Here is a 26,973-nt window from a genome sequence, read left to right as displayed (position 1 = left end):
TGGTTAGTTTAAGAAAGAAGAAAGGAAATTAGAGAAGAAACAAACAAACAAAAACAACTTGAAAGAGAGAGGGGGAAAAATAGGAAAAAGTAACTAGCATTTCCATCTACAACTTTTTCCAAGAGGCTTATTATCAGTGTAGGTTTAATAATGAAAATATTATCGTGGAAATAGGCAAATGCAGATATGAATAATTTGCTCCAGATATCAATGCTGGATGTGGAAAATAGCCCCAATCCAATTCTACCTTAGTTACTGTGGGTGGTCTCTAAAATAATGTACGCACAACATTTCCCATTCAGACTGATTCCCTTCAAATGGTTTTCTCTTGGCTCTATGTGGCTGTAGTGTACTTGATATTTCATTATGTGACTGCTTAAAATACAAAGAGAACTCACATTCCTAACATAGATTCCCTGAACAATAAAACAAAGAAACATCCAAAGGATATAAAGTTAAACCATTCAGTACCTTGCTTAATCTTCCTAAAAGCATAAAACCTTCCAGGAATACATAAGAGTGTGACTACTAGTGCAAAAGCATGTATAATAGGTAATTTGCCTCAATGAAACTATATGACTCATTTTAATGACTTTTTTATTGGAGGAGTGTTATACTGCATAGGATATGTAGATGCCAATTAAAGACACGTAAATTAGTACCAATATTTGAAATTCTCATTTAGGAATAATCTAAGAACTGGCTCTTTCTCAGGTGAGATCACTCCACCTGTCAAAGGAAAGCAATGAAGTTCTGGATACCATGATTATTTATAAGCACTCACAGATCTTTCCTAAGTCAAGTCAGTTTCTATGGAAACAGGAATTCTCTGCTGAAGTCTGACCTTTGCATAGTTTAGTTTTGACAGCGATGTGAGCACTGTTTTAGAAAGCACACATAACTCAGGAAACCTTACAAAAGACATACAAAGTAGAAAGTAATTAAAAATGATAAGCTTCAAAAATGCAGTTAAGATTATGTGTTTTTTAAATGTGATTTTTCTTTTCTTCAGGAGTATGTGAGTTTTATATTAAGCCAGGGTTACCTTGTAATTTTCAAAAGTAACAAAACAAGGTGGAAAACCATTATTATTATTACACGTAAATTTTGTAACATAAATAAATATTAAAAGGAAAACATATGCTTGTACGAGAAAGTATCTCTAAGCATAATGATGGATACTTAATATTAAGTATTAACCCTAACTTAAATATAGGGTTGTTTGTATCTCTCAGCTGGAAGAACATGTGACTCTTAATCTCAGGGTTGTGAGTTTAAAACCTATGCCCGGTGTAGAAATTACTAAAAAATAAACTTAAAGGGTGCCTGGGTGGCTCAGTGGGTTAAGCCTCTGCCTTTGGCTCAGGTCATGATTTCTGGGTCCTGGGATCGAGCCCCACATTGGGCTCTCTGCTCAATGGGGAGCCTGCTTCCTCCTCTCTCTCTGCCTGCCTCTCTGCCTATTTGTGGTCTCTCTGTCAAATAAATAAAAAAAAAATCTTAAAAAAAATAAAAAATAGACTTAAAAGGCAACCAAAAATGTAGAATAAAATAATAACTTAAATGTACAAGGAAGTATAGGCAGCATATTTCATATTTATTACATTACCATAATAATTTAATTATTACAATTCTGGAAAGTGTAGGTCATAATCTTATTTTTCAGTCGCAAAAGGATAAAGCATGCTAAATGATTTCCCGATGTCATACATTAAGTATTTAAATGCAGGGATTTATGTCTTTGAGATTCCAAATCACAAACTCTTTTAATTTCAGCTTTTAAAATAATGAATAAATGAAGTAATATCAAGTGGTAGAAAGATTTTAGCTAAACTATTGGAAATCATCTTCTGAATTTAAATATTATGATTTGATAAATTATGGCCATATGTCTATCATCCACTTCTGCATCTGGGAAATATCATTTTTAAAGTGTTTTTATTAGTTTTCATAATTACAGAGAAATTCAGTGACTGTGGCTTTGGCATTGTGGTAGTAAATAAGAGAAAATTATCTTAAGAAGCTGCTAGATTAGAATTTTACAACACAGAATCTCAGAAGAAGGGTAAATACTTAGGGTGTTTGTCATTAGACTTCAAATTCAATAAACAAAACTTACCAAGTGGAGGTGAGGACAAGCCATAAAGTTTTTTCACAAAAAGACAGTTAATTCTACTTACTAGTTTTAACTTCCAAAGTAAAGAATATTCATTCCAACATAAAAAAAAAAAATGTGTCATGAAGAAATAAAAGCTATCTATCTGAGATGAGTACCAGGAAGGCAAAATCTAAAATAAAATGTAATAATGAATTAAATGTAAAATAAATGAGTTTTCAATATTAGATTGATAGACTAACCTTAAAGAGGCCTGAAAGATTTCCTATATAATTTCATTTAAGAAATAATTTTTAAAGCCATAAATTGTAAAAATGTAAAAATACTTTATTTTAATAATTTTAAATATTAAAAATTCAAAAATTATCTTTTCACGTTTATGATAAAACTTAGAAACTATATTGACAAATTCCCTCTCCATTCCAAGTCTGTTTTACGTGTTTCTACTTTCTGATTTTATGACTTAAGTAAATATATTTATGTATCATCTTTCACAAAGCTAAAACATATAAAAGAAATGGTTATATTGAATTTCTGAAATTGTAGAACATACTTTTTTCCTGAAATGAATAAGCTTACATATTTTTAAGCTTTAGCTTCTATTCTTCTCCTCTTACATTTGATAACTTAGTCTTAGGAGAAGTAAATGACAATATTATAGCTTTAAAACTGGCATCACAAAAAAGATACAAGTAAATGGGTTGTTTTAGTTAGAACTTGGTTGAAATGCATGATGGCCAGTCTCAACTCAATAGGAATACAATCTGTAGTAAAGCTCAGATAAGGTGATCTCAGTCTATTCTGATTCAGAAAAATTTGGAGTGGGCTGTAGGAAGCAAATTTACCAAAATACTTTAATAAGAAAGAAGAGAAAGAAATTTTCATTATAGTTCTCAGCATTAAGATTATATTTACATTCATAAAATTGCTGCAGAAAGGAACCAAGACCCCTAGGAGAAATGCTGGATTCCAGAACTGAGGGGTAGAAAGTCTATGAATATAAAATGGCTTTTTTTGTGCTGGAAAGTAAAAGGATATTCAAAGAATGATGGAGACATATCAAAAGGATAGAGGAGGCACCTGAGCAAGCAGCCACTGGCTAAATAAGGGAAAATTTGAGAATCAAATAGGCTGCAAGAAAAAGATTCAACCTGCCCAAGTCTGAGGAATGGGGAATGTTTCGGACATGCCGCTCTCAAAAACGAGAGGCTGGTGCTGCCTTTGTCTTCAATTAACTCTATGTCTCTGGAGAAGTCACTCTGAGGTAAATACCTTCCTTTCTAAAGGAGAATGTTTGTTTAAACTTATATCCAGTTTTAAAAATCTATAAACAGAAACAACTTTTAGAATAGAGGAGTGAGCAATGTACTAGAACCTCTCTAATAAACACTTCAACTATACAAAATTATAAAAAAAACATAATTTAAAGTCTCAGAAATTGTCTAAGATCATATAGCAAAGTTGAGACATAAATTCAATTATATTGCCTTAACCTCAGTCGTCTGTAATATTTGAGCCACAACCCACCTTCCCCAACCTTCTGCCTCCACCCCTTCCCACACTACATCTTACAGAAACTATTCCAGGAATTCTAAGACAGGATGGTGCAGCCTTGAAAACGAGTTGTCTCTTTCCTCATGTCCCACTAGGGTTTGGTTTCAAACTGGAAAGTACGATGAGGAGAGGGAAGAGGTAGCTTTTAAGAACTCCTCATCCTACCCCAAGCCCCATGTTGCAAGAAAGTCTGTTCTAAGAAGAGGTAGCTGAGAGGATCCTGGCACCCTTAACTCCAACCACCTCTTACTCATGGGCAAAAGCAATCAGAGCAGGATCTGGAGAAGAATTGAAAATATTCCTAAACCACAAAGAGATTAAGTCGCACAAAGGTACTTAAGCACAACCTCTGACCAACAACTGGCTGGTGTTATGAACTGAATGTTTGTGTTCCTCCAAAATTCCTATGCTAAAACTCCAACCCCCAAAGAGACTATATTTGGAAATAGGGTCTTTAAGGAGGTAAAGTTAAATGACGTCATAATGGTAGGCTCTTGATCTGATAGGATTTTGTCCTTATAAATAGAGACACCAGAGAGTATTCTTTCTTTCTCTCGTTCTCTCACTGCTGTGTAAGGACATAGTGAGAAGTTGGCCATCTGCAAATCAGGAAGAGTTCCCACCCATAAGTGGCCATGTAGGATCTTGATCTGGGGCTTCTAGTTCCAAAAGTGCAAGAAAAACAAAATCTGAACAGGGATATCAAAGGTCACATGGTCATACTCAGGAGGGAAATCAACTTCACAGAATAAGTTCACTCAAGTCACTAAGCAAATAAATAAATGAACTAGTCCATAAAACAACATGATTCAAGACTGGAAGAATTAGCATCCTATGTTGCTGAAACATGTTTTCTAAATTATCTCATTTTCAAGAAAATAGTCCAAGACATGTGAAGCACAGAAAACTGTGACCATACATAGAAAACAAAGAAACAAAGTCAGACAATAGAAACTGCTTTTGAAGTGGCCCAGATGCCGCAGTTGGCACACACAGGCTTCAGAGTAGCTACTATAAATATATTCCAACAACTAAAAGAGACCATGTCTAAAGAATTGACATTGACATGAGTAGGGTAACGATATCTCATGAAATAGAAAATATCAAAAAAAGAGATAGAGGGGTGCCCGGGTGGCTCAGTGGGTTAAAGCCTCTGCCTTCAGCTTGGGTCATGATCCCGGGGTCCTGGGATCGAGCCCCACATTGGGCTCTGCTCAGTAGGGATCCTGCTTCCTCCTCTCTCTCTCTGCCTACTTGTGATCTCTGTCAAATAAATAAAATTTTTTAAAAAGAGACAGAAATTTTTTTAAAAACGAATCAAATGGAAATTCTTTAGCTGCAAAGTATAAAAACAAAAATGAAACATTCACTAGATGGCTTCAATATTAGATTGAGTTGGCAAAAGAAGGGAACTGGCAAAATTGAAGATCGATTAAAAGAGACAAGGTAATCTGAAAAACGGAGAGAAAAATAATGCAGAAAAATGAACAGAACCACAGAGAAATGTGAGGCACCAATAAGCACACTAAAATGCATAACAGGAGACCCATAGAGGAGAGAGAGAAAAAAGGGCAAGAATTATGATAGTAAATATGAAGTCTATTTTGGTAAGTTAAGATGAAATCCCTAAAACTATCAATAGAAAATAACAGAAAAATAATTAAAATTATTAAAACAATTAAAATTTTACACCAAAAAATATCCATGAAAACAAACAGAAATTGCATGAGGAAGAACAGAGAGACAAAAAAGATGTGAGACATAGAAATAAAAAGCAACACGGCAGGTATAAATGCAACCATATCAATAATAACACTAAATGTGAACAGATTAAATAATCTAATGAAAAGAGTTTATTTTTTAATATTTTTTTCAGTACACACTTTTATTTTTTTAATTATTTTTATTAACATATAATGTATTATTTGTCCCAGGGGTACAGGTCTGTGAATCATCAAGCTTACACATTTCACAGCACTCACCATACCCTCCCCAATGTCCGTCATCCAACCACCTTATCCCTAAACCCCACCCACCCAGCAACTTTCAGTTTGTTTTGTGAGATTAGGGGTCTCTTATGGTTTGTCTCCCTCCCGATCCCATCTTCTTTCATTTTTTCCTTCCCTACTCCCCACAACCCCCCACCCTGCCTCTCAAATTCCTCATATCAGAGATCATATGATCATTGTCTTTCTCTGATTGATTTAATAAATTCTTTTTTAAAAAAGATTTTATTTATTTGAGAGAGAGAGCGAGAGAGCACAAGTGGGGTGGAGGGGCAGAGGGAGAGGAAGAAGCAGACTCCCTAATGAGTAGGGAGCCCAACACAGGGCTTGATATCACCACCCTGAGGTCATGACCTTAGCTGAATACAGACACTTAGCCAATTGAGCCACCCAGGTACCCCTGAAATACAGAGTTTAGCCTGGATAAGGAAAAACAAGAGCCAATGTACATATTGTCTTAAGAAGACAAACATTAGATTTAAATACACAAATAGGTTGAAAATAACTGGATGAGAAAAGAGAGATCATGAAAAAACAACATTAAGAGGGCTGGAGTGGCTATACTAATACCCGCAAAATAGACTTGAAACAAGAAATGCTACATCATAAAGAGGGATATTTAATAATGATGAAAATATCAATCCATCAAGAAAAAACATACATGGTCCTAGCAACAAAGTCCCAAAACATGAAAGAAATCTGACAGGACTAAAGGGTGAAATAGCCAATTCAAAAATAATAATTGGAAACATCCATACCCTGTCTTTAATATTGCATTAACAACTAGGTAGCATATCAACAAGGACAGAGAGAAATTAAACAACACTATACACCAACTAGACCAACAGTTATTTCTATAGTATACCCACCACAATAGCATCAGATACACATTCTTCTTCTTAAGTGCTTACGGAACATTCTTCTGCATAGAAAACAAAGCAAACAAACAAAAAAAGAGCCTTAGTAAATTTAAAGTAATTAAAATCATACAAAATATGTTCTCCAACAGCAAGGGAATGACTTTTGAAGTCAAAAACAAAAGGAGCTTTGGGAAGTTCATAAATATAGGGAAATTAACATATTCCTCAATGACCAATATGTAAAGGAAAAAAAATCAGAAAGAAAATTAGAAAAAACTTAAGATGAATAAAAATGCAAACACAATACATCAAAAGTTATGGACTAAAGCTACAACAGGCTCAGGAAAATTTGTAACTATAGATATTCATTTTTTTAAAAAATAGCACTAATCAATAATCAATCTTTGCATCCTGGAATATGGAGAAAAAACAAAGAGCAAATTAAAGCAAATAGAAAAAGGAAATAACAAAGATTAGAGCAGAAATGAATGAAATGCAGGTGTATCTCATTTTATTGTGCTTCACTTTGTGTTTTGCAAACATTGTATTATTTATAAATTGAAAGTCTGTGGCAATCCTACATAGAGCAAGTCTATCAGCCCCCTTTTTCCAGTAGCATTTGCTCACTTCATGTCTCTATGTCAAATTTTAGCAATTCTTTTAATATTTCAAACTCTTTCATTATTATTATATTTGGTATGGAAATCTGTGATCAGTGATCATTGATGTTACTACTAAGCATGTTCTGGGGCTCCAAGAACCATGCCCAAGTCAGACAGTGAACTTAAATTTTATCCATTTATTTGTAAAGAGACAGAGAGCACAAGCAGGGGGAGCAGCAGACAGAGGGAGAAGCAGGCCCCCTGCTGAGCAAAGGGCCTGATGTGGGACCTGATCCTAGGACCCTGGGATAATGACCCCAGTTGAAGGCAAATGCTTAACTGACTAAGCCACACAGGCATCCCTAAGATGGTGAAATGACAAATGTTTTACATGTTCTGACCAGTCCACTCATTGGTGGGTCCCCTGATTCCCTCTCCTTGGGCCTCCCCATTCCCTGAGACACAACAATATTGAAACTAAGCCAATTAGTAACCCTACAATGTCCTCTAAGTGTTCAAATAAAAGAAAGAGTGGTGCATCTCTCACTTTAAATCAAAAGCTAGAAATGACTAAGCTTAGTAAGGAAATCATGTTGAGAGCAGAGATAGGCTGAAAGCAAGGCCTCTTGTACTAATCAATTCACCAAGTTTTAAATATTAAGGGAAAGTTCTTAAGGCAAATTGGAAGTGTTACTTCAGTGAACACACACATGATAAAGTAAAACAGCCTTGTTGCTGATACAGAGAAAGCTGCTGATATGGAAGCTGCAAAAGAAAAGTTGGAAAGTAGCAGAAGTTGGTACATGAGGTTTAAGGAAAGAAGCCATCTCCATAACATAAAAGTGCAAGGTGAGGCAGCAAGTGCTGATGAAGAAACTACAGCAAATTATCCAGAAGATCCAGCTGAAGATAATGAAGGTGGCTATAGTAAACCACAGATTTTCAATGTAGATGAAACAGCCTTCTATGGGAAAACGTCACGGACAACATTCACTTCTAGGGAGAAGGCAATGCCTAGCGTAAAGTTTCAAATACAGGCCGGCTCTCTTGTTATGGGATAATACACCCAATGACTTTAAGTTGAAGCCAAAGCTGAATATCCTAGGGCTCTTAAGAATTATGCTAAATCTATTCTACCCATGCTCTGTAAATGAAACAATGAAGTTTGGATGACAGCACATCTGTTTATAACATGGTTTACTGAATATTTTCTTACTGAAATATAGTTGACATAGTGTTCATTTCAGATGTACAGTAACTATTTGAACCCACTGTTGGGACCCACTGTTCAGAAAATAAAAATTTCTTTCAAAATATTACTGCTGATTGACAATGCACCTGGTCACCCAAGAGTTCTGATAAGATGCACGACATTAATCTCATTTTCATGCCTACTGACACAACATGCATTTGCAGTGCATGGGTCAAGAAGAAATTTCAACTTTCAAGTCTTTTTTTTTTTTTTTTTTCTCAGAGTCCCACTTTATTCAGCTCTATAAACATGGGGACATTGGCCCAAGCCTCACCCATCTTAGCATGTACCACTTTGTGGAGAATAAAGCACCTACATTCACTGCACCAAGGAGACTGGATCTGGCCTTCCTCAGCCCTTGCCCCTCCAAGGTATCTGAAAGGGAGAGGAAAGGACATTCCCATCATCAGCACAAACAAGGGAATAAACAGGCATTGGAGGTCAAGTCTTATTATTTAAGAAATACATTTAATAAAGCTACAGCTGACATAAATAGTGATTCCTCTGGTGGACCTCATCTAAGTACACTGAAAACCATCTAGGAAGGATTCACCATCTTAGCTGCTACTAAGAAGATGTGTGACTTATGGGAAGAGGTCAAAATATCAACATTAACAGGGGTTTGGAAGGTGATTCCAACCTTATGGATGACTTTGATGGGTACAAGACTCCAGTGGAGGAAGTAACTGTAGATGTGGTAGAAACAGACAGAAAACCAGTATTAGAAGCAGGACCTGACGGTGGGACCGAGTTGCCGCCATCTCATGGCTGAACTTCTGATAGATAAGGAGTTGGTACCTATGGATGAGCAAGGAAAGTGGTTTCTTTAGATGGAAACTACTGCTGGGGAAGATGTTGTGAAGACTGTTGAAATGACCACAAAGGAATTAGAATACTACATACAGTCAGTTGATAAAGCAACAGAGGGTTTGAGAGGATGGACTCCATTTTTGAAAGAAGTTCTACTGTGGTAAAATGCTATCAAACAGCATTACATGCTACAGAGAAATTGTTCATGAAAGGACAAATTAACCAATGGAGCAAACTTCTTTACTGTCTTAGTTTAAGAAACTGCCACTGCCAACACAACCTTCAGCAATCACCAACCTAATTAGTTAGCAGCCACCATCATCAAGGCAAGACCTTCCATTGCCAAAAAGAATACAACTTATTGAAAACTCAGATGACAGCTAGCATTTTTAGCAATAAAATATTTTGTAACTACGGTATTAACATTGTTTTTTAGATATAATGTTATTACATAATAAACTACAGTATAGTGTAAACAATTTTTATATGCCCTGAGAAACCAAAAAATTCATTTGACTTACTTTGCTGCAATATCTGCTTTATTGCAGTGCTCTGGAATCAAATGCACAACATCTCCAACGTATACCTGTAGATAATATAAATAAAATGAAGAATATCAAACCAAACCAAAAGTTGGTTCTCAAAAAAGATTTAAAAAGTAGACAAAATTATAGGTAAAAATAGACAAATTAATTAGAGTCTCAAATTACCAATCCTTTACAAACTTCCAAATTAAAACAAAAAAGGGAGAGAACATGTCCCAAAGTATCCTATGAGGCCAGGGATTATTGTTACACCAAAGTTAGGTAAATATATCACAAGAAAAGAAAACTACAAATCAGTATCCCTTTTGAATATATATGTGACAAATCCTCAGTAAAATTCTAAAAATTTGAATCCAGCAAAATGTATATAAGATTATACACCATGCCTGAAGTGGAGTTATCCAAGAATGCAAGCTTAGTTTAACATATGAAAATCAGTCAATGTAATACATCATCTTAGTAGAATAAAAGACAATCTTCATGTGATCATCTTAATAAGTACAGGAAAAGCACTTCACAAAACCAATGCCTTCTCCAAATAAGACACTATACAAATTAGATATAAAAGTGAATTTTGTCAACTTGGGAGAGGTTATAAATGTAAAACCCACAGCTAATATCCATACCTAATAGCAAAAGACTAAATGTTTCATCCCCAAGACTAGGAACAAAACAAGAATGCTCTCTCCACTTTTATTAAGCATTGTTCTGGTAATTCTAGCTAGGACAATTAGGTAAGCAAAAGAAGTAACAGTTATCTACACTGGAAAGGAAATAAAGCTGTATTTGCAGATGATATAATTTTACTTATAGAAAACCCTAAGCAATCTATTTAAAAGACTATTATAACAAGTGATTTCAGTAAAGTTTAAGGACACAAGGTCAATATACAAAACTCAACCATTTCTACACATTAGCAATGAATTCAGTAAATAATGAGTATCATAAAAAGGATAAAGCCATTAGGCATAAACTTAAAGCAAATACAATTGCTGAACACTGAAAACTAGAAAATACTGCTGAAAGAATTAAAGAAGATCTAAGAAAGTGGGAAGTCAATGCATATTCATGAATTGGAAGACAATATTGTTAAATTTATCTACATTCAACATGCTTCTTGCTAAAATACCTGTCTGCTTTTTTACAAAAATTGACAAGCTGATCCTAAAATTCATAAGGAAATTGAAGAGAATCATAATAGGCTAACAAATCTTGAAAAAAAGAACCCAACTTAGAGGATTCACGTTTATGCATTTCAACTTTTAGGACACAGGTGCAGTAACTGAGACAGTGGGGTACTTATGTAACAATAGACATAGGTCAGAGGAATAGAACTGAGGGTGCAGAAATACACCCTTAAATTTATGATCAATATATTATTTTTTAAAAAAATACTTTATCTATTTATTTAACAGAGAGAGCATGCACACAAGCAGGGGAACATCAGAGGGAGCTACAGAGGGAGAAGGAGAAGCAGGCTCCCCACTGAGCAGGGTGTCCAACATGGAGCTTGATCCCAAGACCATGGGATCATGACCAGAGCTGAAGGCAGACGTTTAACTGACTGAGCCACCCAGATGCCCCCATTTATGGCCAATTTATGGCACTAAAATCATTATGATTTTATAGTAATAGCAACATATATCATCTCAGGTATGAGAATATTCTCAGAACCATATGCTTCAGAAGTAGCTAAAATAAAAACAATCTATGTATGTCACAAGAAGCTTAATTTGTCATTTGCAAAGGAAAATAAACCTAGAGAACATACAAGAAAGGAAATAATAAAGAGAAATTTTAGGAAATACAAAATAAAAGACATTCACTATAGATATCCTAGCTATTAAAAGGCAGTAAGAGAATATCATGAACATCTTTATTCCTCTCTGAAGGAATAAGAGGAATCTCTTCCTCTCTGAGAAAGGTAATGTCACTCTGTATGGGATATATTCTGGCTCTAAGCTTCCCTTTCTAATCATCAGTGCCCCAGCCAACACCACTATCCAAGGGCTCACACAACATGCACACTACCAGAGTGGGATCCCATATAACATCACCTTAGGCCAGACATCACAGATATATTCAGAATATTCCATCCCAAAGTAACAGAATACACATTCTTCTCTAGTGAACATGGAACATGTTCCAGAATAGATCACATCCTGGGTCACAAATCAGGTCTCAACTGGTATCAAAAGATTGGGATCATTCCCGGCATATTTTCAGACCACAATGCTCTGAAGCTAGAACTCAATCACAAGAGGAAAGTTGGAAAGAACTTTATATAGAGAATATATGGAGACTAAAGAGTATCCTTCTAAAGAATGAATAGGTCAACCAGAAAATTAAAGAAGAATTGAAAAAATTCATGGAAACAAATGATAATGAAAACACAACTGTTCAAAATCTGTGGGACACAGCAAAGGCAGTCCTGAGAGGAAAGTATGTAGCAATACAAGCCTTTCTCAAGAAACAAGAAAGGTCTCAAGTATACAACCTAACCCTACACCTAAAGGAGCTGGAGAAAGAACAGCAAAGAAAGCCTAAACCCAGCAGGAGAAGAGAAATAATAAAGATCAGAGCAGAAATCAATGAAATACAAACCAAAAAAACAATAGAACAAATCAACGAAACTAGGAGCTGGTTCCTTGAAAGAATTAATAAGAGTGATAAACCCCTGACCGGACTTATCAAAAAGAAAAGAGAAAGGACACAAATTAATAAAATCACGAATGAAAGAGGAGAGATCACAACCAACAGCAAAGAAATACAAACGATTAGAAGAGCATATTATGAGCAACTATACGCCAGAAAATTTGATAATCTGGAAGAAATGGGTGCATTCCTAGAGACATATAAACTACCAAAACTGAACCAGGAAGAAATAGAAAACTTGAACAGACCCATAACCAGTAAGGAGATTGAAGCAGTCATCAAAAGAAGAGCCCAGGGCCAGATGGCTTCCCAGGGGGAATTCTACCAAACATTTAAAGAATTAATACCTATTCTCCTGAAACTGTTCCAAAAAAATAGAAATGGAGGGAAAACTTCCAAACTCATTTTATGAGGCCATCACTACCTTGATCCCAAAACCAGACCCCATCAAAAAGAATTACAGACCAATATCCTTGATGAACATAGATGCAAAAATTCTCACCAGAATACTAGCAATAGGATCCAACAGTCCATTAAAAGGATTATTCTCCACGATCAAGTGGCATTTATTCCTGGGATGCAAGTTTGGTTCAACATCCCCAAATCAATACAATATATTAATAAAAGAAAGATAAAGAACCATGTGATACTCTCAATAGATGCTGAAAAAGTATTTGACAAAGTACAGCATCCTTTCTTGATCAAAACTTGTCAAAATATAGGGATAGAGGGTACATACCTCAATATTATCAAAGCCATCTATGAAAAGCCCACAGTGAATATCTTTCTCAGTAGGGAAAAACCAAAAGCTTTTCTGCTAAGGTTAGGAACACGGCAGGGATGTCCACTCTCACCACTGCTATTCAACATAGTACTAGAAGTCCTAGCCTCAGCAATCAGACAACAAAAGGAAATTAAAGGCATCTGAATCTGCAAAGAAGTCAAACTCTCACTCTTTGAAGATGATAGGATACTTTATGTGGAAAACCCAAAAGACTCCATTCCAAAACTGCTAGAACTCATACAAGAATTCAGTAAAGTCTCAGGATATAAAATCAATGTTCAGAAATCAGTTGCATTTCTATACACCAACAGCAAGACAGAAGAAAGAGAAATTAAGGGGTCAATCCCATTTACAATTGTACCCAACACCTTAAGATACCTATGAATAAACCTAACCAAAAAGGCAAAGAATCTGTACTTGGAAAACTATAAAATACTCATAAAAGAAATTGAAGAAGACATAAAGAAATGGAAAAATGTTCCATGTTCATGGATTGGAAGAACAAATATTGTGAAAATGTCTATGCTACCTAAGACAATCTACATATTTAATGAAATCCCTATCAAAATCCCATCCATTTTTTTTTTCAAAGAAATGGAACAAATAATCCTAAAATTTATATGGAACCAGAGAAGACCTCGAATAACCAGAGGAATATTGAAAAAGAAAGCCAAAGTTGGTGGCATCACAATTCCAGACTTCAAGCTCTATTACAAAGCTTTAATCATCAAGACAGTATGGTACTGGCACATAAACAGACACCTAGATCAATGGAACAGAATAAAGAGCCCAGAAATAGACCCTCAACTCTATGGTCAACTAATCTTCGACAAAGCAGGAAAGAATGTCCAATGGAAAAAAGACAGTCTCTTCAACAAATGGTGTTGGGAAAATTGGACAGCCACATGCAGAAAAATGTAACTGGACCATTTCCTTACACCACACATAAACATAGATTCAATATGGATGAAAAACCTCAATGTGAGACAGGAATCCATCAAAATCCTTGAGGAGAACACAGGCAGCAACCTCTTTGACCTCAGCCACAGTAACTTCTTCCTAGAAACATCACCAAAGACAAGGGAAGCAAGGGCAAAAATGGACTATTGGGACTTCATCAAGATCAAAAGCTTTTGCACAACAAAGGAAACAGTTAACAAAACCAAAAGACAACTGACAGAATGGGAGAAGATATTTGCTAATGACATATCAGATAAAGGGCTAGTATCCAAAATCTGTAAAGAACTTATCAAGCTGAACACCCAAAGAACAAGTAATCCAATCAAGAAATGGGCAGAGGACATGAACAGAGACATTTCTTCAAAGAAGACACCCAGATGGCCAACAGACGCATACATGAAAAAGTGCTCCATATCACTCGGCATCAGGGAAATACAAATCAAAACCACAATGAGATACCACCTCACACCAGTCAGAATGGCTAAAATTAACAAGTCAGGAAATGACAGATGCTGGAGAGGATGTGGAGAAAGGGGAACCCTCCTACACTGTTGGTGGGAATGCAAGCTGGTGCAGCCACTCTGGTAAACAGCATGGAGGTTCCTCAAAGGGTTGAAAATAGAGCTACCCTATGACCCAGCAACTGCACTACAGGGTATTTACCCTAAAGATACAAACGTAGTGATCCAAAGGGGCACGTGCACCCGAATGTTTATAGCAGCAATGTCCACAACAGCCAAACTATGGAAAGAACCTAGATGTCCATCAGCAGATGAATGGATAAAGAAGATGTGGTATATATACACAATGGAATACTATGCAGCCATCAAAAGAGATGAAATCCTGCCATTTGCGATGACGTGGATGGAACTAGATGGTATTATGCTGAGAGAAATAAATCAACTAGAGAAAGATAATTACCATATGATCTCTCTGATATGAGGAATTTGAGAGGCAGGGTGGGGGGTTGTGGGAGGTAGGGAAGGGAAAAATGAAACAAGTTGGGATCAGGAGGGAGACAAACCATAAGAGACTTTTTTTTTTTTTTTAAGATTTTATTTATTTATTTGACAGACAGAGATCACAAGTAGGCAAAGAGGCAGGCAGAGAGAGAGCAAGGGAAGCAGGCCCCCAGCGGAGCAGAGAGCCCGACGTGGGGCTCGATCCCAGGACCCTGAGATCATAACCTGAGCCAAAGGCAGAGGCTTTAACCCACTGACCCACCCAGGTGCTGCACCATAAGAGACTCTTAATCTCACAAAACAAACTGAGGGTTGCTGTGGGGTTGGGGAGTATGGATAGGGTGGTTGGGTTATGGACATTGGGTTGGGTATGTGCTATGGTGAGTGCTGTGAAGTCTGTAAGCCTGACGATTCACAGACCTGTACTCTTGGGGCAAATAATACATTATATGTTAATAAAATAATTTTAAAAAAGAGAATGGTCTATCTATACAGTGTTCACTGGGCAATAAAATATCTGTCACGTTGAAGTGTATATGAATAAACAATGAGATAAGAACAGCTGATTCTCTGTTTATTTGTCAAATGACCTTGGCACTAATTCTTTTATTTTACAGACTTTGTTTTCTCTACTTCCACAATGTAAATTTGGAGATTTCCACATATCTCTAAGCACATACCAAAAGCAAAGAGTGGCATCTCTTCAATGTCGGTGATTCATGAATATGCTAAGATAACTGTTTCATGCGAGTACAATGTGAAATTTGCACAACTCTTTTTCTCACTAATTGTGTCAGCTGGGGCTAATTGTTTAATTTTTTTTGAGCCTAACTTTAATCACCTTTATAATGTGAAAAAAATTCCTAAATTGCAAGCATTAAAAATCACACATGTTGGGGTTCCTGGGTGGCTCAGTCAGTTAAGTGTCTGCCTTCAACTCAGGTCATGATCTCAGGGTTCTGGGATGGAGCCCTGCATCAGGTTCTCTGCTCAGCGGGGAGTCAGCTTCCCTCACTGCCTCTACCTGCCACTCCCCCACTTGCACACTCTCTCATGCGCTCTCTCTCCATTGTCAAATAAATAAATAAAATCTTTAAGAAAAAATCATACATATCATCTCTCAAAGGCATATATCATAATATCTCACCAACTGATAAATCCTCAACCTCTTATTTTCTTTTCTCTTTCTTTCAAAGTAAAAACACATACACACACAAAAACTACCCATTTCATATGATTGTTTTTTTCCCCTCTCAGACCAATTAAATGTGAATTTCTGTGGGTGGAGCTTAGGCATTGTTTTTTTTTTAACACCAAATTATTTATATGTTTGTTTGTTTAAAGTATAGTTAACAATGTTACACTCCTAAAATTAATATTACATTATATGTTAATTAACTGGAATTTACATAAAAACCTGAAACAAAAAAAACCCCAAAAAACCCATGTTACATTAGTTTCAGGTGTACAACTTACTGATTCAACAATTCTATACATTACTTAGTGCTCACCATGATAATTATAGTCATTAGCGGTCACCATATAACACGTTTAAAATATTATAGATTATATTCCCTATAATGATTTTTAATTCTAAAATGTTAATATTCTAAAATGATTTTCTAAGAGAGTAATAAAAAAGAATGAAATTTCATCTCAAAAAGAATTTCAGTATTTAAAAATATCTTCACTATCATTCTTACTATTTTAGATGCTCATTGAAATATGAAAGGGCAGAATGAGAAGTACAAAGGAAGCAGAATAACTTCTTCAAGTAACACGAGGTAGAAGATATGTCAAAGAAAATGTTTAACTTTTACCATATCATTTTCAGAAAGATAATAAAATAATTTTCATATATCAGCAAGAACACAAAGGGATATCTCTAGTCTGTTCATACGATAACTTTGTTTCCTCCAAACTCATTGATAAAGATAGAGGATATCACTTCATATCCCAAATGAGATGGAATTATGAAAGCTAACAGAATAGAATTCCCCATGTTGTAAAAAATGCATGATTACATTCTGGAAAGATCCTCTTAGGAGACAATGTTTCTCACTGCTCCTGTCCCCCGTCAAAAATAGCAAGAATAGCAAATACCAGCCCTCCAGGTAATTGTAATAATAAACAGTACCAGAATTTTGATCAAGTAGTTAATTCTTATCTTGAGGAATAATTTAAGCCCCTAAAATACCAAGTTTCTTTGTTGAAAATAAGTAATGGCTACTAAGACACAGTCCTATGTGTGTGGTTTTTATTTTCAAATAATCAAACTTACTTTCTAGACTCCTTGAAATTGTAGACAAACTAAAACTTTTTTAAAAAGTAGTGATAAAAAATACATCTTATGTTTGGTAGTAAATGAAAATGCTGCTTAAGTCTTACCACCATTTCATCAACTGCTCTGATAAAACATTTATGGGCTGTACTTCAAAGCAGTCACAGCCTCTAAGAAGGAAGGTTATTTCACTAGCTCGAGTTATGCATGGTCTTTTTTTTTTTTTTAAGATTTTATTTATTAGAAAGAGAGAGAGAGTGAGAGAGCATGAGAGGGGAGGTCAGAAGGAGAAGCAGACTCCCCATGGAGCTGGGACCCCGACGTGGGACTCGATCCCCGGACTCCAGCATCATGACTCGGGCCGAGGGCCCGACCTGCTGGGCCACCCAGGCACCCCGTGAGTTATGCATGTTCTCATAGCAACATCACTATATTTGCTTTCGTTTTGGAAACATTTACTATTATTGTTAACTCTCATCAAGGCAGAAAAGAAAAAAACATGTATCTATACTACGGGGTATAGAAATAGAACGGTTTCAATAACAAAAAACTGAGCTTGAATCCTGGCTCTGCCACTTATAATACGAGTGATCTTAGGGCAATTTAATTAAACTTTTTAAGTCCCAGTTTTTCCATGTGTGAAATGTAAATAATTAAACGTATAGCATGATTGAAAAGACAGTAAAACATCTATCACCTACCTACACTCAATAACTATTAGACCTTTTCTTCCTCTTCTACACTATACTCAAAATATGTCACCTTGTTGGAAAGAGCTTGAGTTATTGAGATATTATGCTATATCATATTTGGAAAGTAAATTGCTTAGAAATATGTAAAATGGTTTAAAAAAAAAAAACCCACCCCCTCAATGATCTCTCGTTAGTTAAAACCCTTCTTGCAAGCCCTAAACTTGTCTAACTTTTCAAACCTCCACTTGACTGTCTCTAAGATATTTCATAGTTAATACAACTACGCTGAACTGTGGATTTTCTCCCTTCCCCCATGCCTCTTTTTAAGAGATTCTCGTTTGCAGACTTTTCCAAATTAATAAACGGCCTTCATCAACCCCCCCGTACAAGTCAGCACTGCGGTACCTTTGACATCTCTTTTTCTTTTCCCGGCATCTAATCTGCCCAACCTGAGGCGTTTTGATTCTATGTTGCAAAAATATACATCATCCATTTCTCTCCCGTTTTGGTTCAGATCACTGTCATTTTTCACCTGGAGTACTACAATAATCTCCTGACTAGTCTCATCTCTAATTATCTTGTCATTTTCCATTTCTTTCTCCACAAAGCAGCAAAGGTGATAATTTTAAAACACAAATTGCTTTGTTACTCTTGCCCAGAACTGTCCAATGGCTTCTTTACCCACTTGAAATGATATCATATATATACCTACCAGGCATTTAAGTTCCGACCCCTACCTTGCTCCCCAGGCTCTTCTCATGATATGTTTTCTCCCTACTGATGATTTCATCCTCGAGGGTCTCTTGGGTACTTAAACATGCTCTGCTTTCCCACCAGGTGCTATTTGTTTTACCGAAAATCTTTAGCTCTAATTTTCACATAATTGTCTTCTCATCTTTTAAGTCTCATGTTAAATTTCTTCCAAAAAGCCTTTCCAGCAACCTAAACTGATCTCATATCCCCTATTACTTCCTCTGAAAACACCTGCTCCTTTTTTTGCTATCACTTTTTGCAATATGTTGTTATATACACTAGATGGGATTTTGCCTCTCTTTATTTTCCTTCCTAGGCAAGGAAGGATTTTTTAGTGTAACGCAATAAAGAAAAAAAAATAATGGCATAATATGTTCATTTATTCAACCAAAGAACATGTGAGGGGGTAGAAAGTAACGGATGTGGGTGTGCTCAGGAGCAGCAGCTAATTGTACGAATTATCAAGGGGAGAATTTAAGACGAAGTGACGTTTAGCAGAGACAAGAATAAAGTGAGGGAGGAAGACAAGGGGAAGTACGTTGTGGGCAGGGAAGACAAGCACAAATTTCCCAAGAGGGGATGTTTCCAGTGTGTCCGAGAAACAGTGAGGAGGTCAGTGTGGTTAAGAAACAAAGGGGGCAGAAATGTGGTTAAGTGGGGTCTTGACTGCAGAAGGTATCATAGATCACGACCCAGAGTACAGGCACATCTAGGATGGCGTTGGGAACCCAAAGAGCAAGGCTGCGAGAGTGAAAAGAAGGGATGATTGTGAGAAGATGACAAAGGAGTAGCCTGGGATCTAGAGGAAGGGTTTGGACACTATCTGGGCTAGCCTCAGTGTGCTGTGAGAGATAACTTGTGGGAACAGTAAGGGGATAATTCGCACTATCCTTTTAACACATTGGGAGTTCACGATCATCTAAAGTGAGTCTTTCTGAATGTCTAGACAGCGCGCTACGTCTAGACTATGCAAGACAATGTAGGGCGTTAAATTTGAAGGGAATTTCTTACCATATTTATTGATCTGTGATGTTCTGTCTGACTTTGCATGAATCATAACAAACCATATCAGGACCGTAACTCCAAACTGTCTGCCCCACAGAGAACGGTGGGAAGACCTGAGAGGTCTAGGGGCAGACCTCGAGTGAGAAGTATCCTGTCGGGCACAGTCCAGCACAGCGTAAACAGATATGAGTAGAGCATTAGCGCCACTAGGGAAATTAAATTATAGATCAAAGGACACTTAGAGACTTACCATTTCAGCTCTGACATTTAAAAATCTTCCTTAAAAGTTGTCACTTCCTTCCGTACAACTGGAAAACATCTGAACAAACTGAAATAATTTTTCTTTGAAACATCAGTGAATTGAGTTTGCAAGCCAAACTGCCATCCCCAAATCTAGTGAGACGAGTGAATACAGAGATTCACAGTCTACAGGGACTGGGCTTGCACGGAGCAGAAGCTGCTGGAGCCCCAGTGCCTGCTGGAGTGAAACCCTTCAAGTTTCTCATTCTCCAAAGAGAAAATCAGTGAAACCAAAAGCTAGTTTTTTGAAAAGATCAATAAATTTGATAAGCCTCTGGCCATATTAACCAAGAAACAAGGATAGAACACACGTTACTAATATCAGAAATAAAGAGGGGTCATCACTCCTAATGAGTAACATTAAAAAATACCATGAACTCTGTTAGCCACAAATTGTTAATTTAGATGAAATGGACCCATTCCCTGAAAGGCACAAACTATAAAAAGCTCATAAATGGAAAAAGAGATAATCTGCATAGGACTATATCTATAAAAGAAATTATTATAACTTTCCAAAAATGAAGAGGTCACGCCTAAATGATTTCACTGGTGAATTCTACCAGATACTTAAAGAAGAAATGGCACCATTTCTCTGCCTAGAAAATAGAATGGGTTAGGTATCGAGACTTTATTGCTTATTGAGGTAAAACATTAGAGAAGTGAGTAGAGTTAGACAAGGATGAGAGTTTTCTGGAAAGCTCTGGAGAGAAGCCATGTATACCCATACATTATGATTAAATTCAGGTTTCTCCAGAGTTTTCAATATGCTCCAGGAAACTACACTTTTTAATTTATTTGGGCAAATGAGAAGAAAATAAAGATATGAGGTCATCAGAAAAAAGGTAAGTTAGATATTATTCTGTACTGGAAACCAGATGGCAGAAAAGACTGATGTAAAGATTAGTTGGAAAATGTGAAACTACAGTTAGTGACAAAAGAAAAGGGATGGATCCAGGTTTAAGCTAGTTCTTTAGCCGGGGACACATAAAAGCAGTTACTCTGTTAGCATGAGTGGCCTGTGCAGAAAATAACATAAACGATCACTAGTTGTTGGGGAGTATAAAAGAGTAACAGTAACCCACAAACTGATTACGAATGAAACTACTACACCCTCAGAAATACTCTGAAAACCAAGGTATGATGACACTGAAATTTCCAGACGGAACAGGTATTGTGAAATGTTATTTAAAAATGTTAATGTACTCACTTTTGTTCAGAAAAACCACTGTTCACTAGAAGGCTATGAAGAAAGGGTTCAGACACCCCAAATTAATATCATTATGCATCAAGTCTTCTACTGGATAGCCACAGCTTATGAAACTATTTTATTTTATAAAAAAGGCATTTCACATATTTTTCTCTCAAGAGTCCTATCTGGGGCCTGGAATCCTTGAAAAGATACCGTGAGAGAGGCAGACCACCAGCTTTCTACCCAAATCAGCCCTGAGCAAGAAAGAGATTTTGAGAGTATACGGCTACATCATCAATATTGGGGCAGGCCAACATCACGTGCCTCTGAAACGATGCACTGAGAAGGAAACAACATTGTGCCACTGGTATTCTTCCAAATATGCATAACTTGAATCTCATCACAAGATAAATCCCAACTAAAGAAAAATCTATAAAATACTTGTTTTCCACTCTTCAAAAATTTATAAGGGCAGGAAGATTAAGAAAATCTAGACATGATTTCATGTTAAAGAAGGCTAGACAAATATGACGGCTAAATAAATTATGCAGTCCTAGATTGGTTCTTAATTCGGGAAAAAATAAGTTATAAAAGATGTCATTGAGACAATGGACAACATCTAAATATGGAATACGAATTACAATATGGACATATGTTACTGAAATTCTCTGATTTTGATCATTGTACTATAGTCATGTGAGAGAATTACTTCCTTTGTCCATTAAACAATACATACTAAAACATTTAGTGGCGAAGAACATAATATCTCCAACCTTTTCTCAGAAATCAGGAAAAATTCCCGTTTATTTATTTGTATGCATATAAACAAATAGGGCAAAGTGTCAACAAATTATGAGTCTAAAAAAGATATATGAGTTCCCTGTATAATTCTTATACCTTCTCTGTTGAAAACATATAAAAATGAAAATTAAAGTGTGAAACAAATTAACTTGAGCATTATATATTTCATCAATCTTAGGAACATTATGGTACTATAAATTTACAATAATTAAGTTCATTTTTTTTGAAGATTTCTTTATGAAAGAGTCTGGACAAACATTTGAAAACTGTGAACACAGCTTAATCTTTGTTAACAATGAAACCCCAATCAGAAGCTTATATATTTTTTTCAGTTTTATAATTATTTGCTTTTATTTGCTGTCTATACTGAAGGAAAATATGTTGACATGAAGCAAGGATTTTAATTTTCACCATCTCTTTTATATTTACCTCTCATACTTTCTCCTTCCTTGGCCTTTATCAGCCTTGATTTTTTTTGGTAATTTACCTTTTTATAACGAATGAAAAAGTATAGGGTTTAACAAACCTTTGAATTTAATTTCTAGAAGTTTTGGCCTAGGTTAGGTTTTGTTTTCAATGCAATATCCCTAGGATCCCTGTCATTACTTTTGCCTGACAGTCCCTACTCCAATATTTCATCTGTTTGTATCGCTGTGTTTCATAAAATAGGTGAAACCCTTCCTATTCAAATGAAAATTCTTTCAATATCATGTCAAATTAATAAAAACAGCTCTTGTAATTTACAGGCACTATGGATGCAAAAATGTTACATATATAGTTATGTGTGTGTGTATTAATGAGGAAAACAGAAGACTGGAAGAAAAAAATGTCGGAAAATTTTACTGGAACCACATTTGCTTACCAAAGCAAATAAATGTAAATAATTTTGGTGTACCTAATCAGCTTTAAGAATCAATTAAGCTAATAAATAAAAACTAAAGGATGATTAAGCTCTTTCTTAATCAGATTTCTACTTAAAAAACTATATATTTAAATAAGCATATGTGATCATATTGCAAAAAGAATACGAATTTTTATCTATAATATCTATGGCCTATAATTTTAAAAAAAGTTTTTATTTAAAGTCCAGTGAGTTAACATACAGTGTAATACTGGTTTCAGGTGTACAATATAGTGATTCAGCACTTCCGCACCACACCCAGTGCTCACCACAAGTGCCCACCGTAATCCCCATCACCCATTAAAGCACCCCCTACCCACTTCCTTTCTGTTTACCACATTTGTTCTCTTATTTCTAATATCCATGATACTTCCAAAGGAAGCATCATTCTGTGGGATCTAATGACAGCGTAATAGAAGCATCAGCCTTCATGGAGTCATTTTCAGGATTTACAAATATTGAATAATTATGTTGTTGTGGGAAGCCACGCAGAAGCTTGAGATATGAGCCAAACCAGGCCCTGACTTGCGCCTCCCTGACATTAAGGGGTTAAGCAACCTCAGCAATGGAAAGGTTGAGTAGCGCTGAGAAAGGGTCTGCGCTATGAGTCTCATGATCGCCTACGTGACTACCCATTGGGGTTTATCAGGAAGAGAACAATGCAGGCCTAAGTCTTAAATCCATGCCTGGACCTTGCTGTTCTTGCATGGGCCATAAAATGCATCGGGCGCCCTTCTTCAGTCCCTTCATCAATAGGGAACTTATCTATAAGTAAGCAACATGCTGGCGTCAGGATGTCTGCGTGTTTAACTTAAGGGAACTGGTAAACAGGAGCCTGGAGAAACTATTTTTGGTATGTGGTGGGCGGTTAGTCTCCCCTAAGTGTTTCTGCTTTCTATATAATCGTGCACACTTCGTAATAAAGTTGACACTGCTTGGACATCATCCACTGTGTCCCTCCTGTCCCCATCTCTTTACGTCTCGTCTTCGTCTCACCATCCTCTTACCCTCTGGACCCTGGTCGTGTTGTCGCGCCGGCCACGACATGTTGCATACCCGAAACTAATATTATATGTCAATTATACCTCAATTAAAAAAAAAAAAAACAGGCTTTAGCGATTGTTCTGATGGTACACACTCATGCACATTTATGTGACCTGGTCAACCAATGTTGTGTAAGAACTTCCAAAACATATTACTCATTAATACATTTTCTAAGACAAGATTCTTTGAGGTACTTCATCGTTAAAGTGGCTGAATAAATTAAGTTTATTTCATTCATGTTCCCTATTCACTTTGGAATATATCTGTAGGGATAAAAAATACAGTTTCTGGCTGATAGGTTGAGGGAAAATTGGAAGAGGAATCAACTACATCTTCAAGAAAGTCCTCATACTTACCGGATACATTCATATGTAAAAAGAAAACTCTGTTCATTTGTATTTTTTGCAAAACATGACTAAATAAACCTACACTAATGTAAATGTAAGTATGTCACAGTGCATAAATGTAGATACAGTTTAAATAGACTTGTCAAATCTGTCAGTTTTTTAAACTTCTATTACTGTAGAAAAATCTGCTTAGAGATATGAGTAACAAAAATTACGTCTTTAAATTAAGTCATAATAAACTCATATTTAAACGTTACTGAAAAAGATTTTCATCGCATCCAAGTTTGCTATGGGGAACATACTAGAGCAATGGTGATTCTAGGGCAACGTATGGTAACTCATGTGATTCCTTAATCAGAAAGTTGACATGGGCTCTCTTTCCATTACCTCACAAAGAAAAAGACACTAAATCTTTCTCCAAGGACAAATTAAGTTTTACTCCTAAATATAATGAATGAATGTGATTCCAAAATTAAAATTAGAAAAATATCAAAGCTAAAAGTTATATTTCTGTATCAATTTTGACTGGCTGTATTTCATATTTATAATCATATTACTTTATTGAATTTGTAAAAGATTTCACTTATTTATGTGAGAGAGGGAGAAAGAGCAAGTACAGGGGGAGCTGCAGAGGGAGAAGAAGAAGCAGACTCCTCGCTGAGCAGGGAGTCCAACGCAGGGCCCAATCCCAGGACCCTGAGATCATGACCTGAGCCGAAGGCAGCGGCTTAACCCACTGAGCCACCCAGGCGCCCCAGTTTCATGAAATTTAAAGAGAAGATCATTTGTCGGTCTGGGGTATCACTTAATGTCGGGGTAATCTGAGAATAACCACCGTCGCGCCTGTGTGATCTGTCCTCTGAGGGTTATGGTGCAAACTTCCCAGCTCCTGCTCCTTCTGCCCCTGGGGGACGGCCACAGACTACAGACTCTTCCGTAGCTGCCACGTGAACTGCTCACCGAGTTTCCATCCAGGCCGTGAGCACGGAACACGGCACTTCTGCCACCACACTGGTGCCCAGCATGGCAGTAACAATGGGCACGCGAGGGTCTCCCACAGTCATTTCCTACCGCATTCCCCACGGTGTGCATCTCAGCCTGTCCGTCTCATGTTTGTTTCTTTTCTTGATTTTCTGTTTCTTCCTCCGTAATGGAAGACTCATGATGCACCTTCTCTCTGGTCCGTGCACCTACCCCACATCTTAGTGCGGTGGCACAGCCGTGCAGGAACAGCACCAGCAAAGCTCCCACCGTCCTCCCTGCCTGAAAGACAAAATGCAAATTCCTTAGTGTCGGATAAAGCTGGTCCTGAGCTGACTGTGACCTCTGTCTCGGCCTTTCTGGTGACTGCCCTGTCCTCGGAAGGTCCTTCCAACAAACTAAATGCTGCTTCTAGAGCATCCCGCACTCCCTTCGCCACGGTGAGCGCCACCAGGACTTGGTCCCATCACCATTTCAGAGGATGTGTTACGTGCCATGCAAGGTCCAGAGCAAGTCTCTCGTCTTCCTGGAAGAGTCTGTGCGCGTCCGACAGGGTTCCTGCTGCCTCACCTGGTGACCTCCCGCATTTTCACCTGCCCCGCGGCCGGGGAGCAGGCACACACGTCTCCGCTCTCTGCCGTGCTGTGAGCTCTGTGAGGGCGACACACCTGCCACCTGCGACAACAAATCCCGGAATTCATGTATCACACTGTGCTGAACGAAAACGTTTACTAATCAGCTTATTTTCCCTCCTAGTACCCAGTACCTTAGTATCCCGCAGATACCAGTTACTGATACCATTAAAGTCTCTCAAAGCTCCCAAACGCATAGAGCAGAATGAAAGGGAGTATTTGTGGGACTTCGTTGTCAGTGACACACAATTTCGTGGTGGGTTTGGAATTTGTGGCAGCGCGTCTGTAAAGGTGGTAACCGCCAAGGGCGGTCACACTTGATTTGCCACATGGCACCTGGGACACTTTGCATATCAAACACGAGAACAGTGTTTGAGTGTTGGGGAAAGGTGACAACCACCGGAGAAACCATCTGTGCGACCGCACGAACAGAACCGAGTAGAAAGAAGGTTGTGCAGTCAAAATCCCGTCACAATTTTGTAGCTGAGCAACACGGGTTATTGAGGTGGCGTTTCAGTGTCTTTGGCTTTTTCACTATAGTAAAATTTGCTGGGAAACTGGATCTCAAAAGTTCTCACCACATACACAAAAAAGGTAATTATATGAGGTATTGTTAACTAACCCTATTGTGATGATCATTTCATAATATGTGTATCAAATGACCATGTTGTACACCTTAAATATATGCAACGTTACATGTCAATTATATCCTGATAAAGCTGGGAAAAGGGCATAATGATGTTTAAGAAACTAGGGAGAGCAGTGTAAATTATTTGGGGGGTTGTGAAGGAAACACTGAAGCTTCCTTGTTCCTACTATTTCTTTTCATTGGGGGAAAAACTGAGCTGAATTAGCAGAGTTCTTTTCATGAGTATTTTTACTTCTTTGAAAAGATTCCCTTTATATCTCAAAGGGATCATCAAATAAGGACAATATTTATC

This window comes from Enhydra lutris, unplaced genomic scaffold (assembly GCF_002288905.1).
Source record: "Enhydra lutris kenyoni isolate GAN:26980312 unplaced genomic scaffold, ASM228890v2 scaffoldscaffold1, whole genome shotgun sequence".
Lineage (NCBI taxonomy): Eukaryota > Metazoa > Chordata > Mammalia > Carnivora > Mustelidae > Enhydra > Enhydra lutris.
This window is presented reverse-complemented; position numbering follows the sequence as displayed.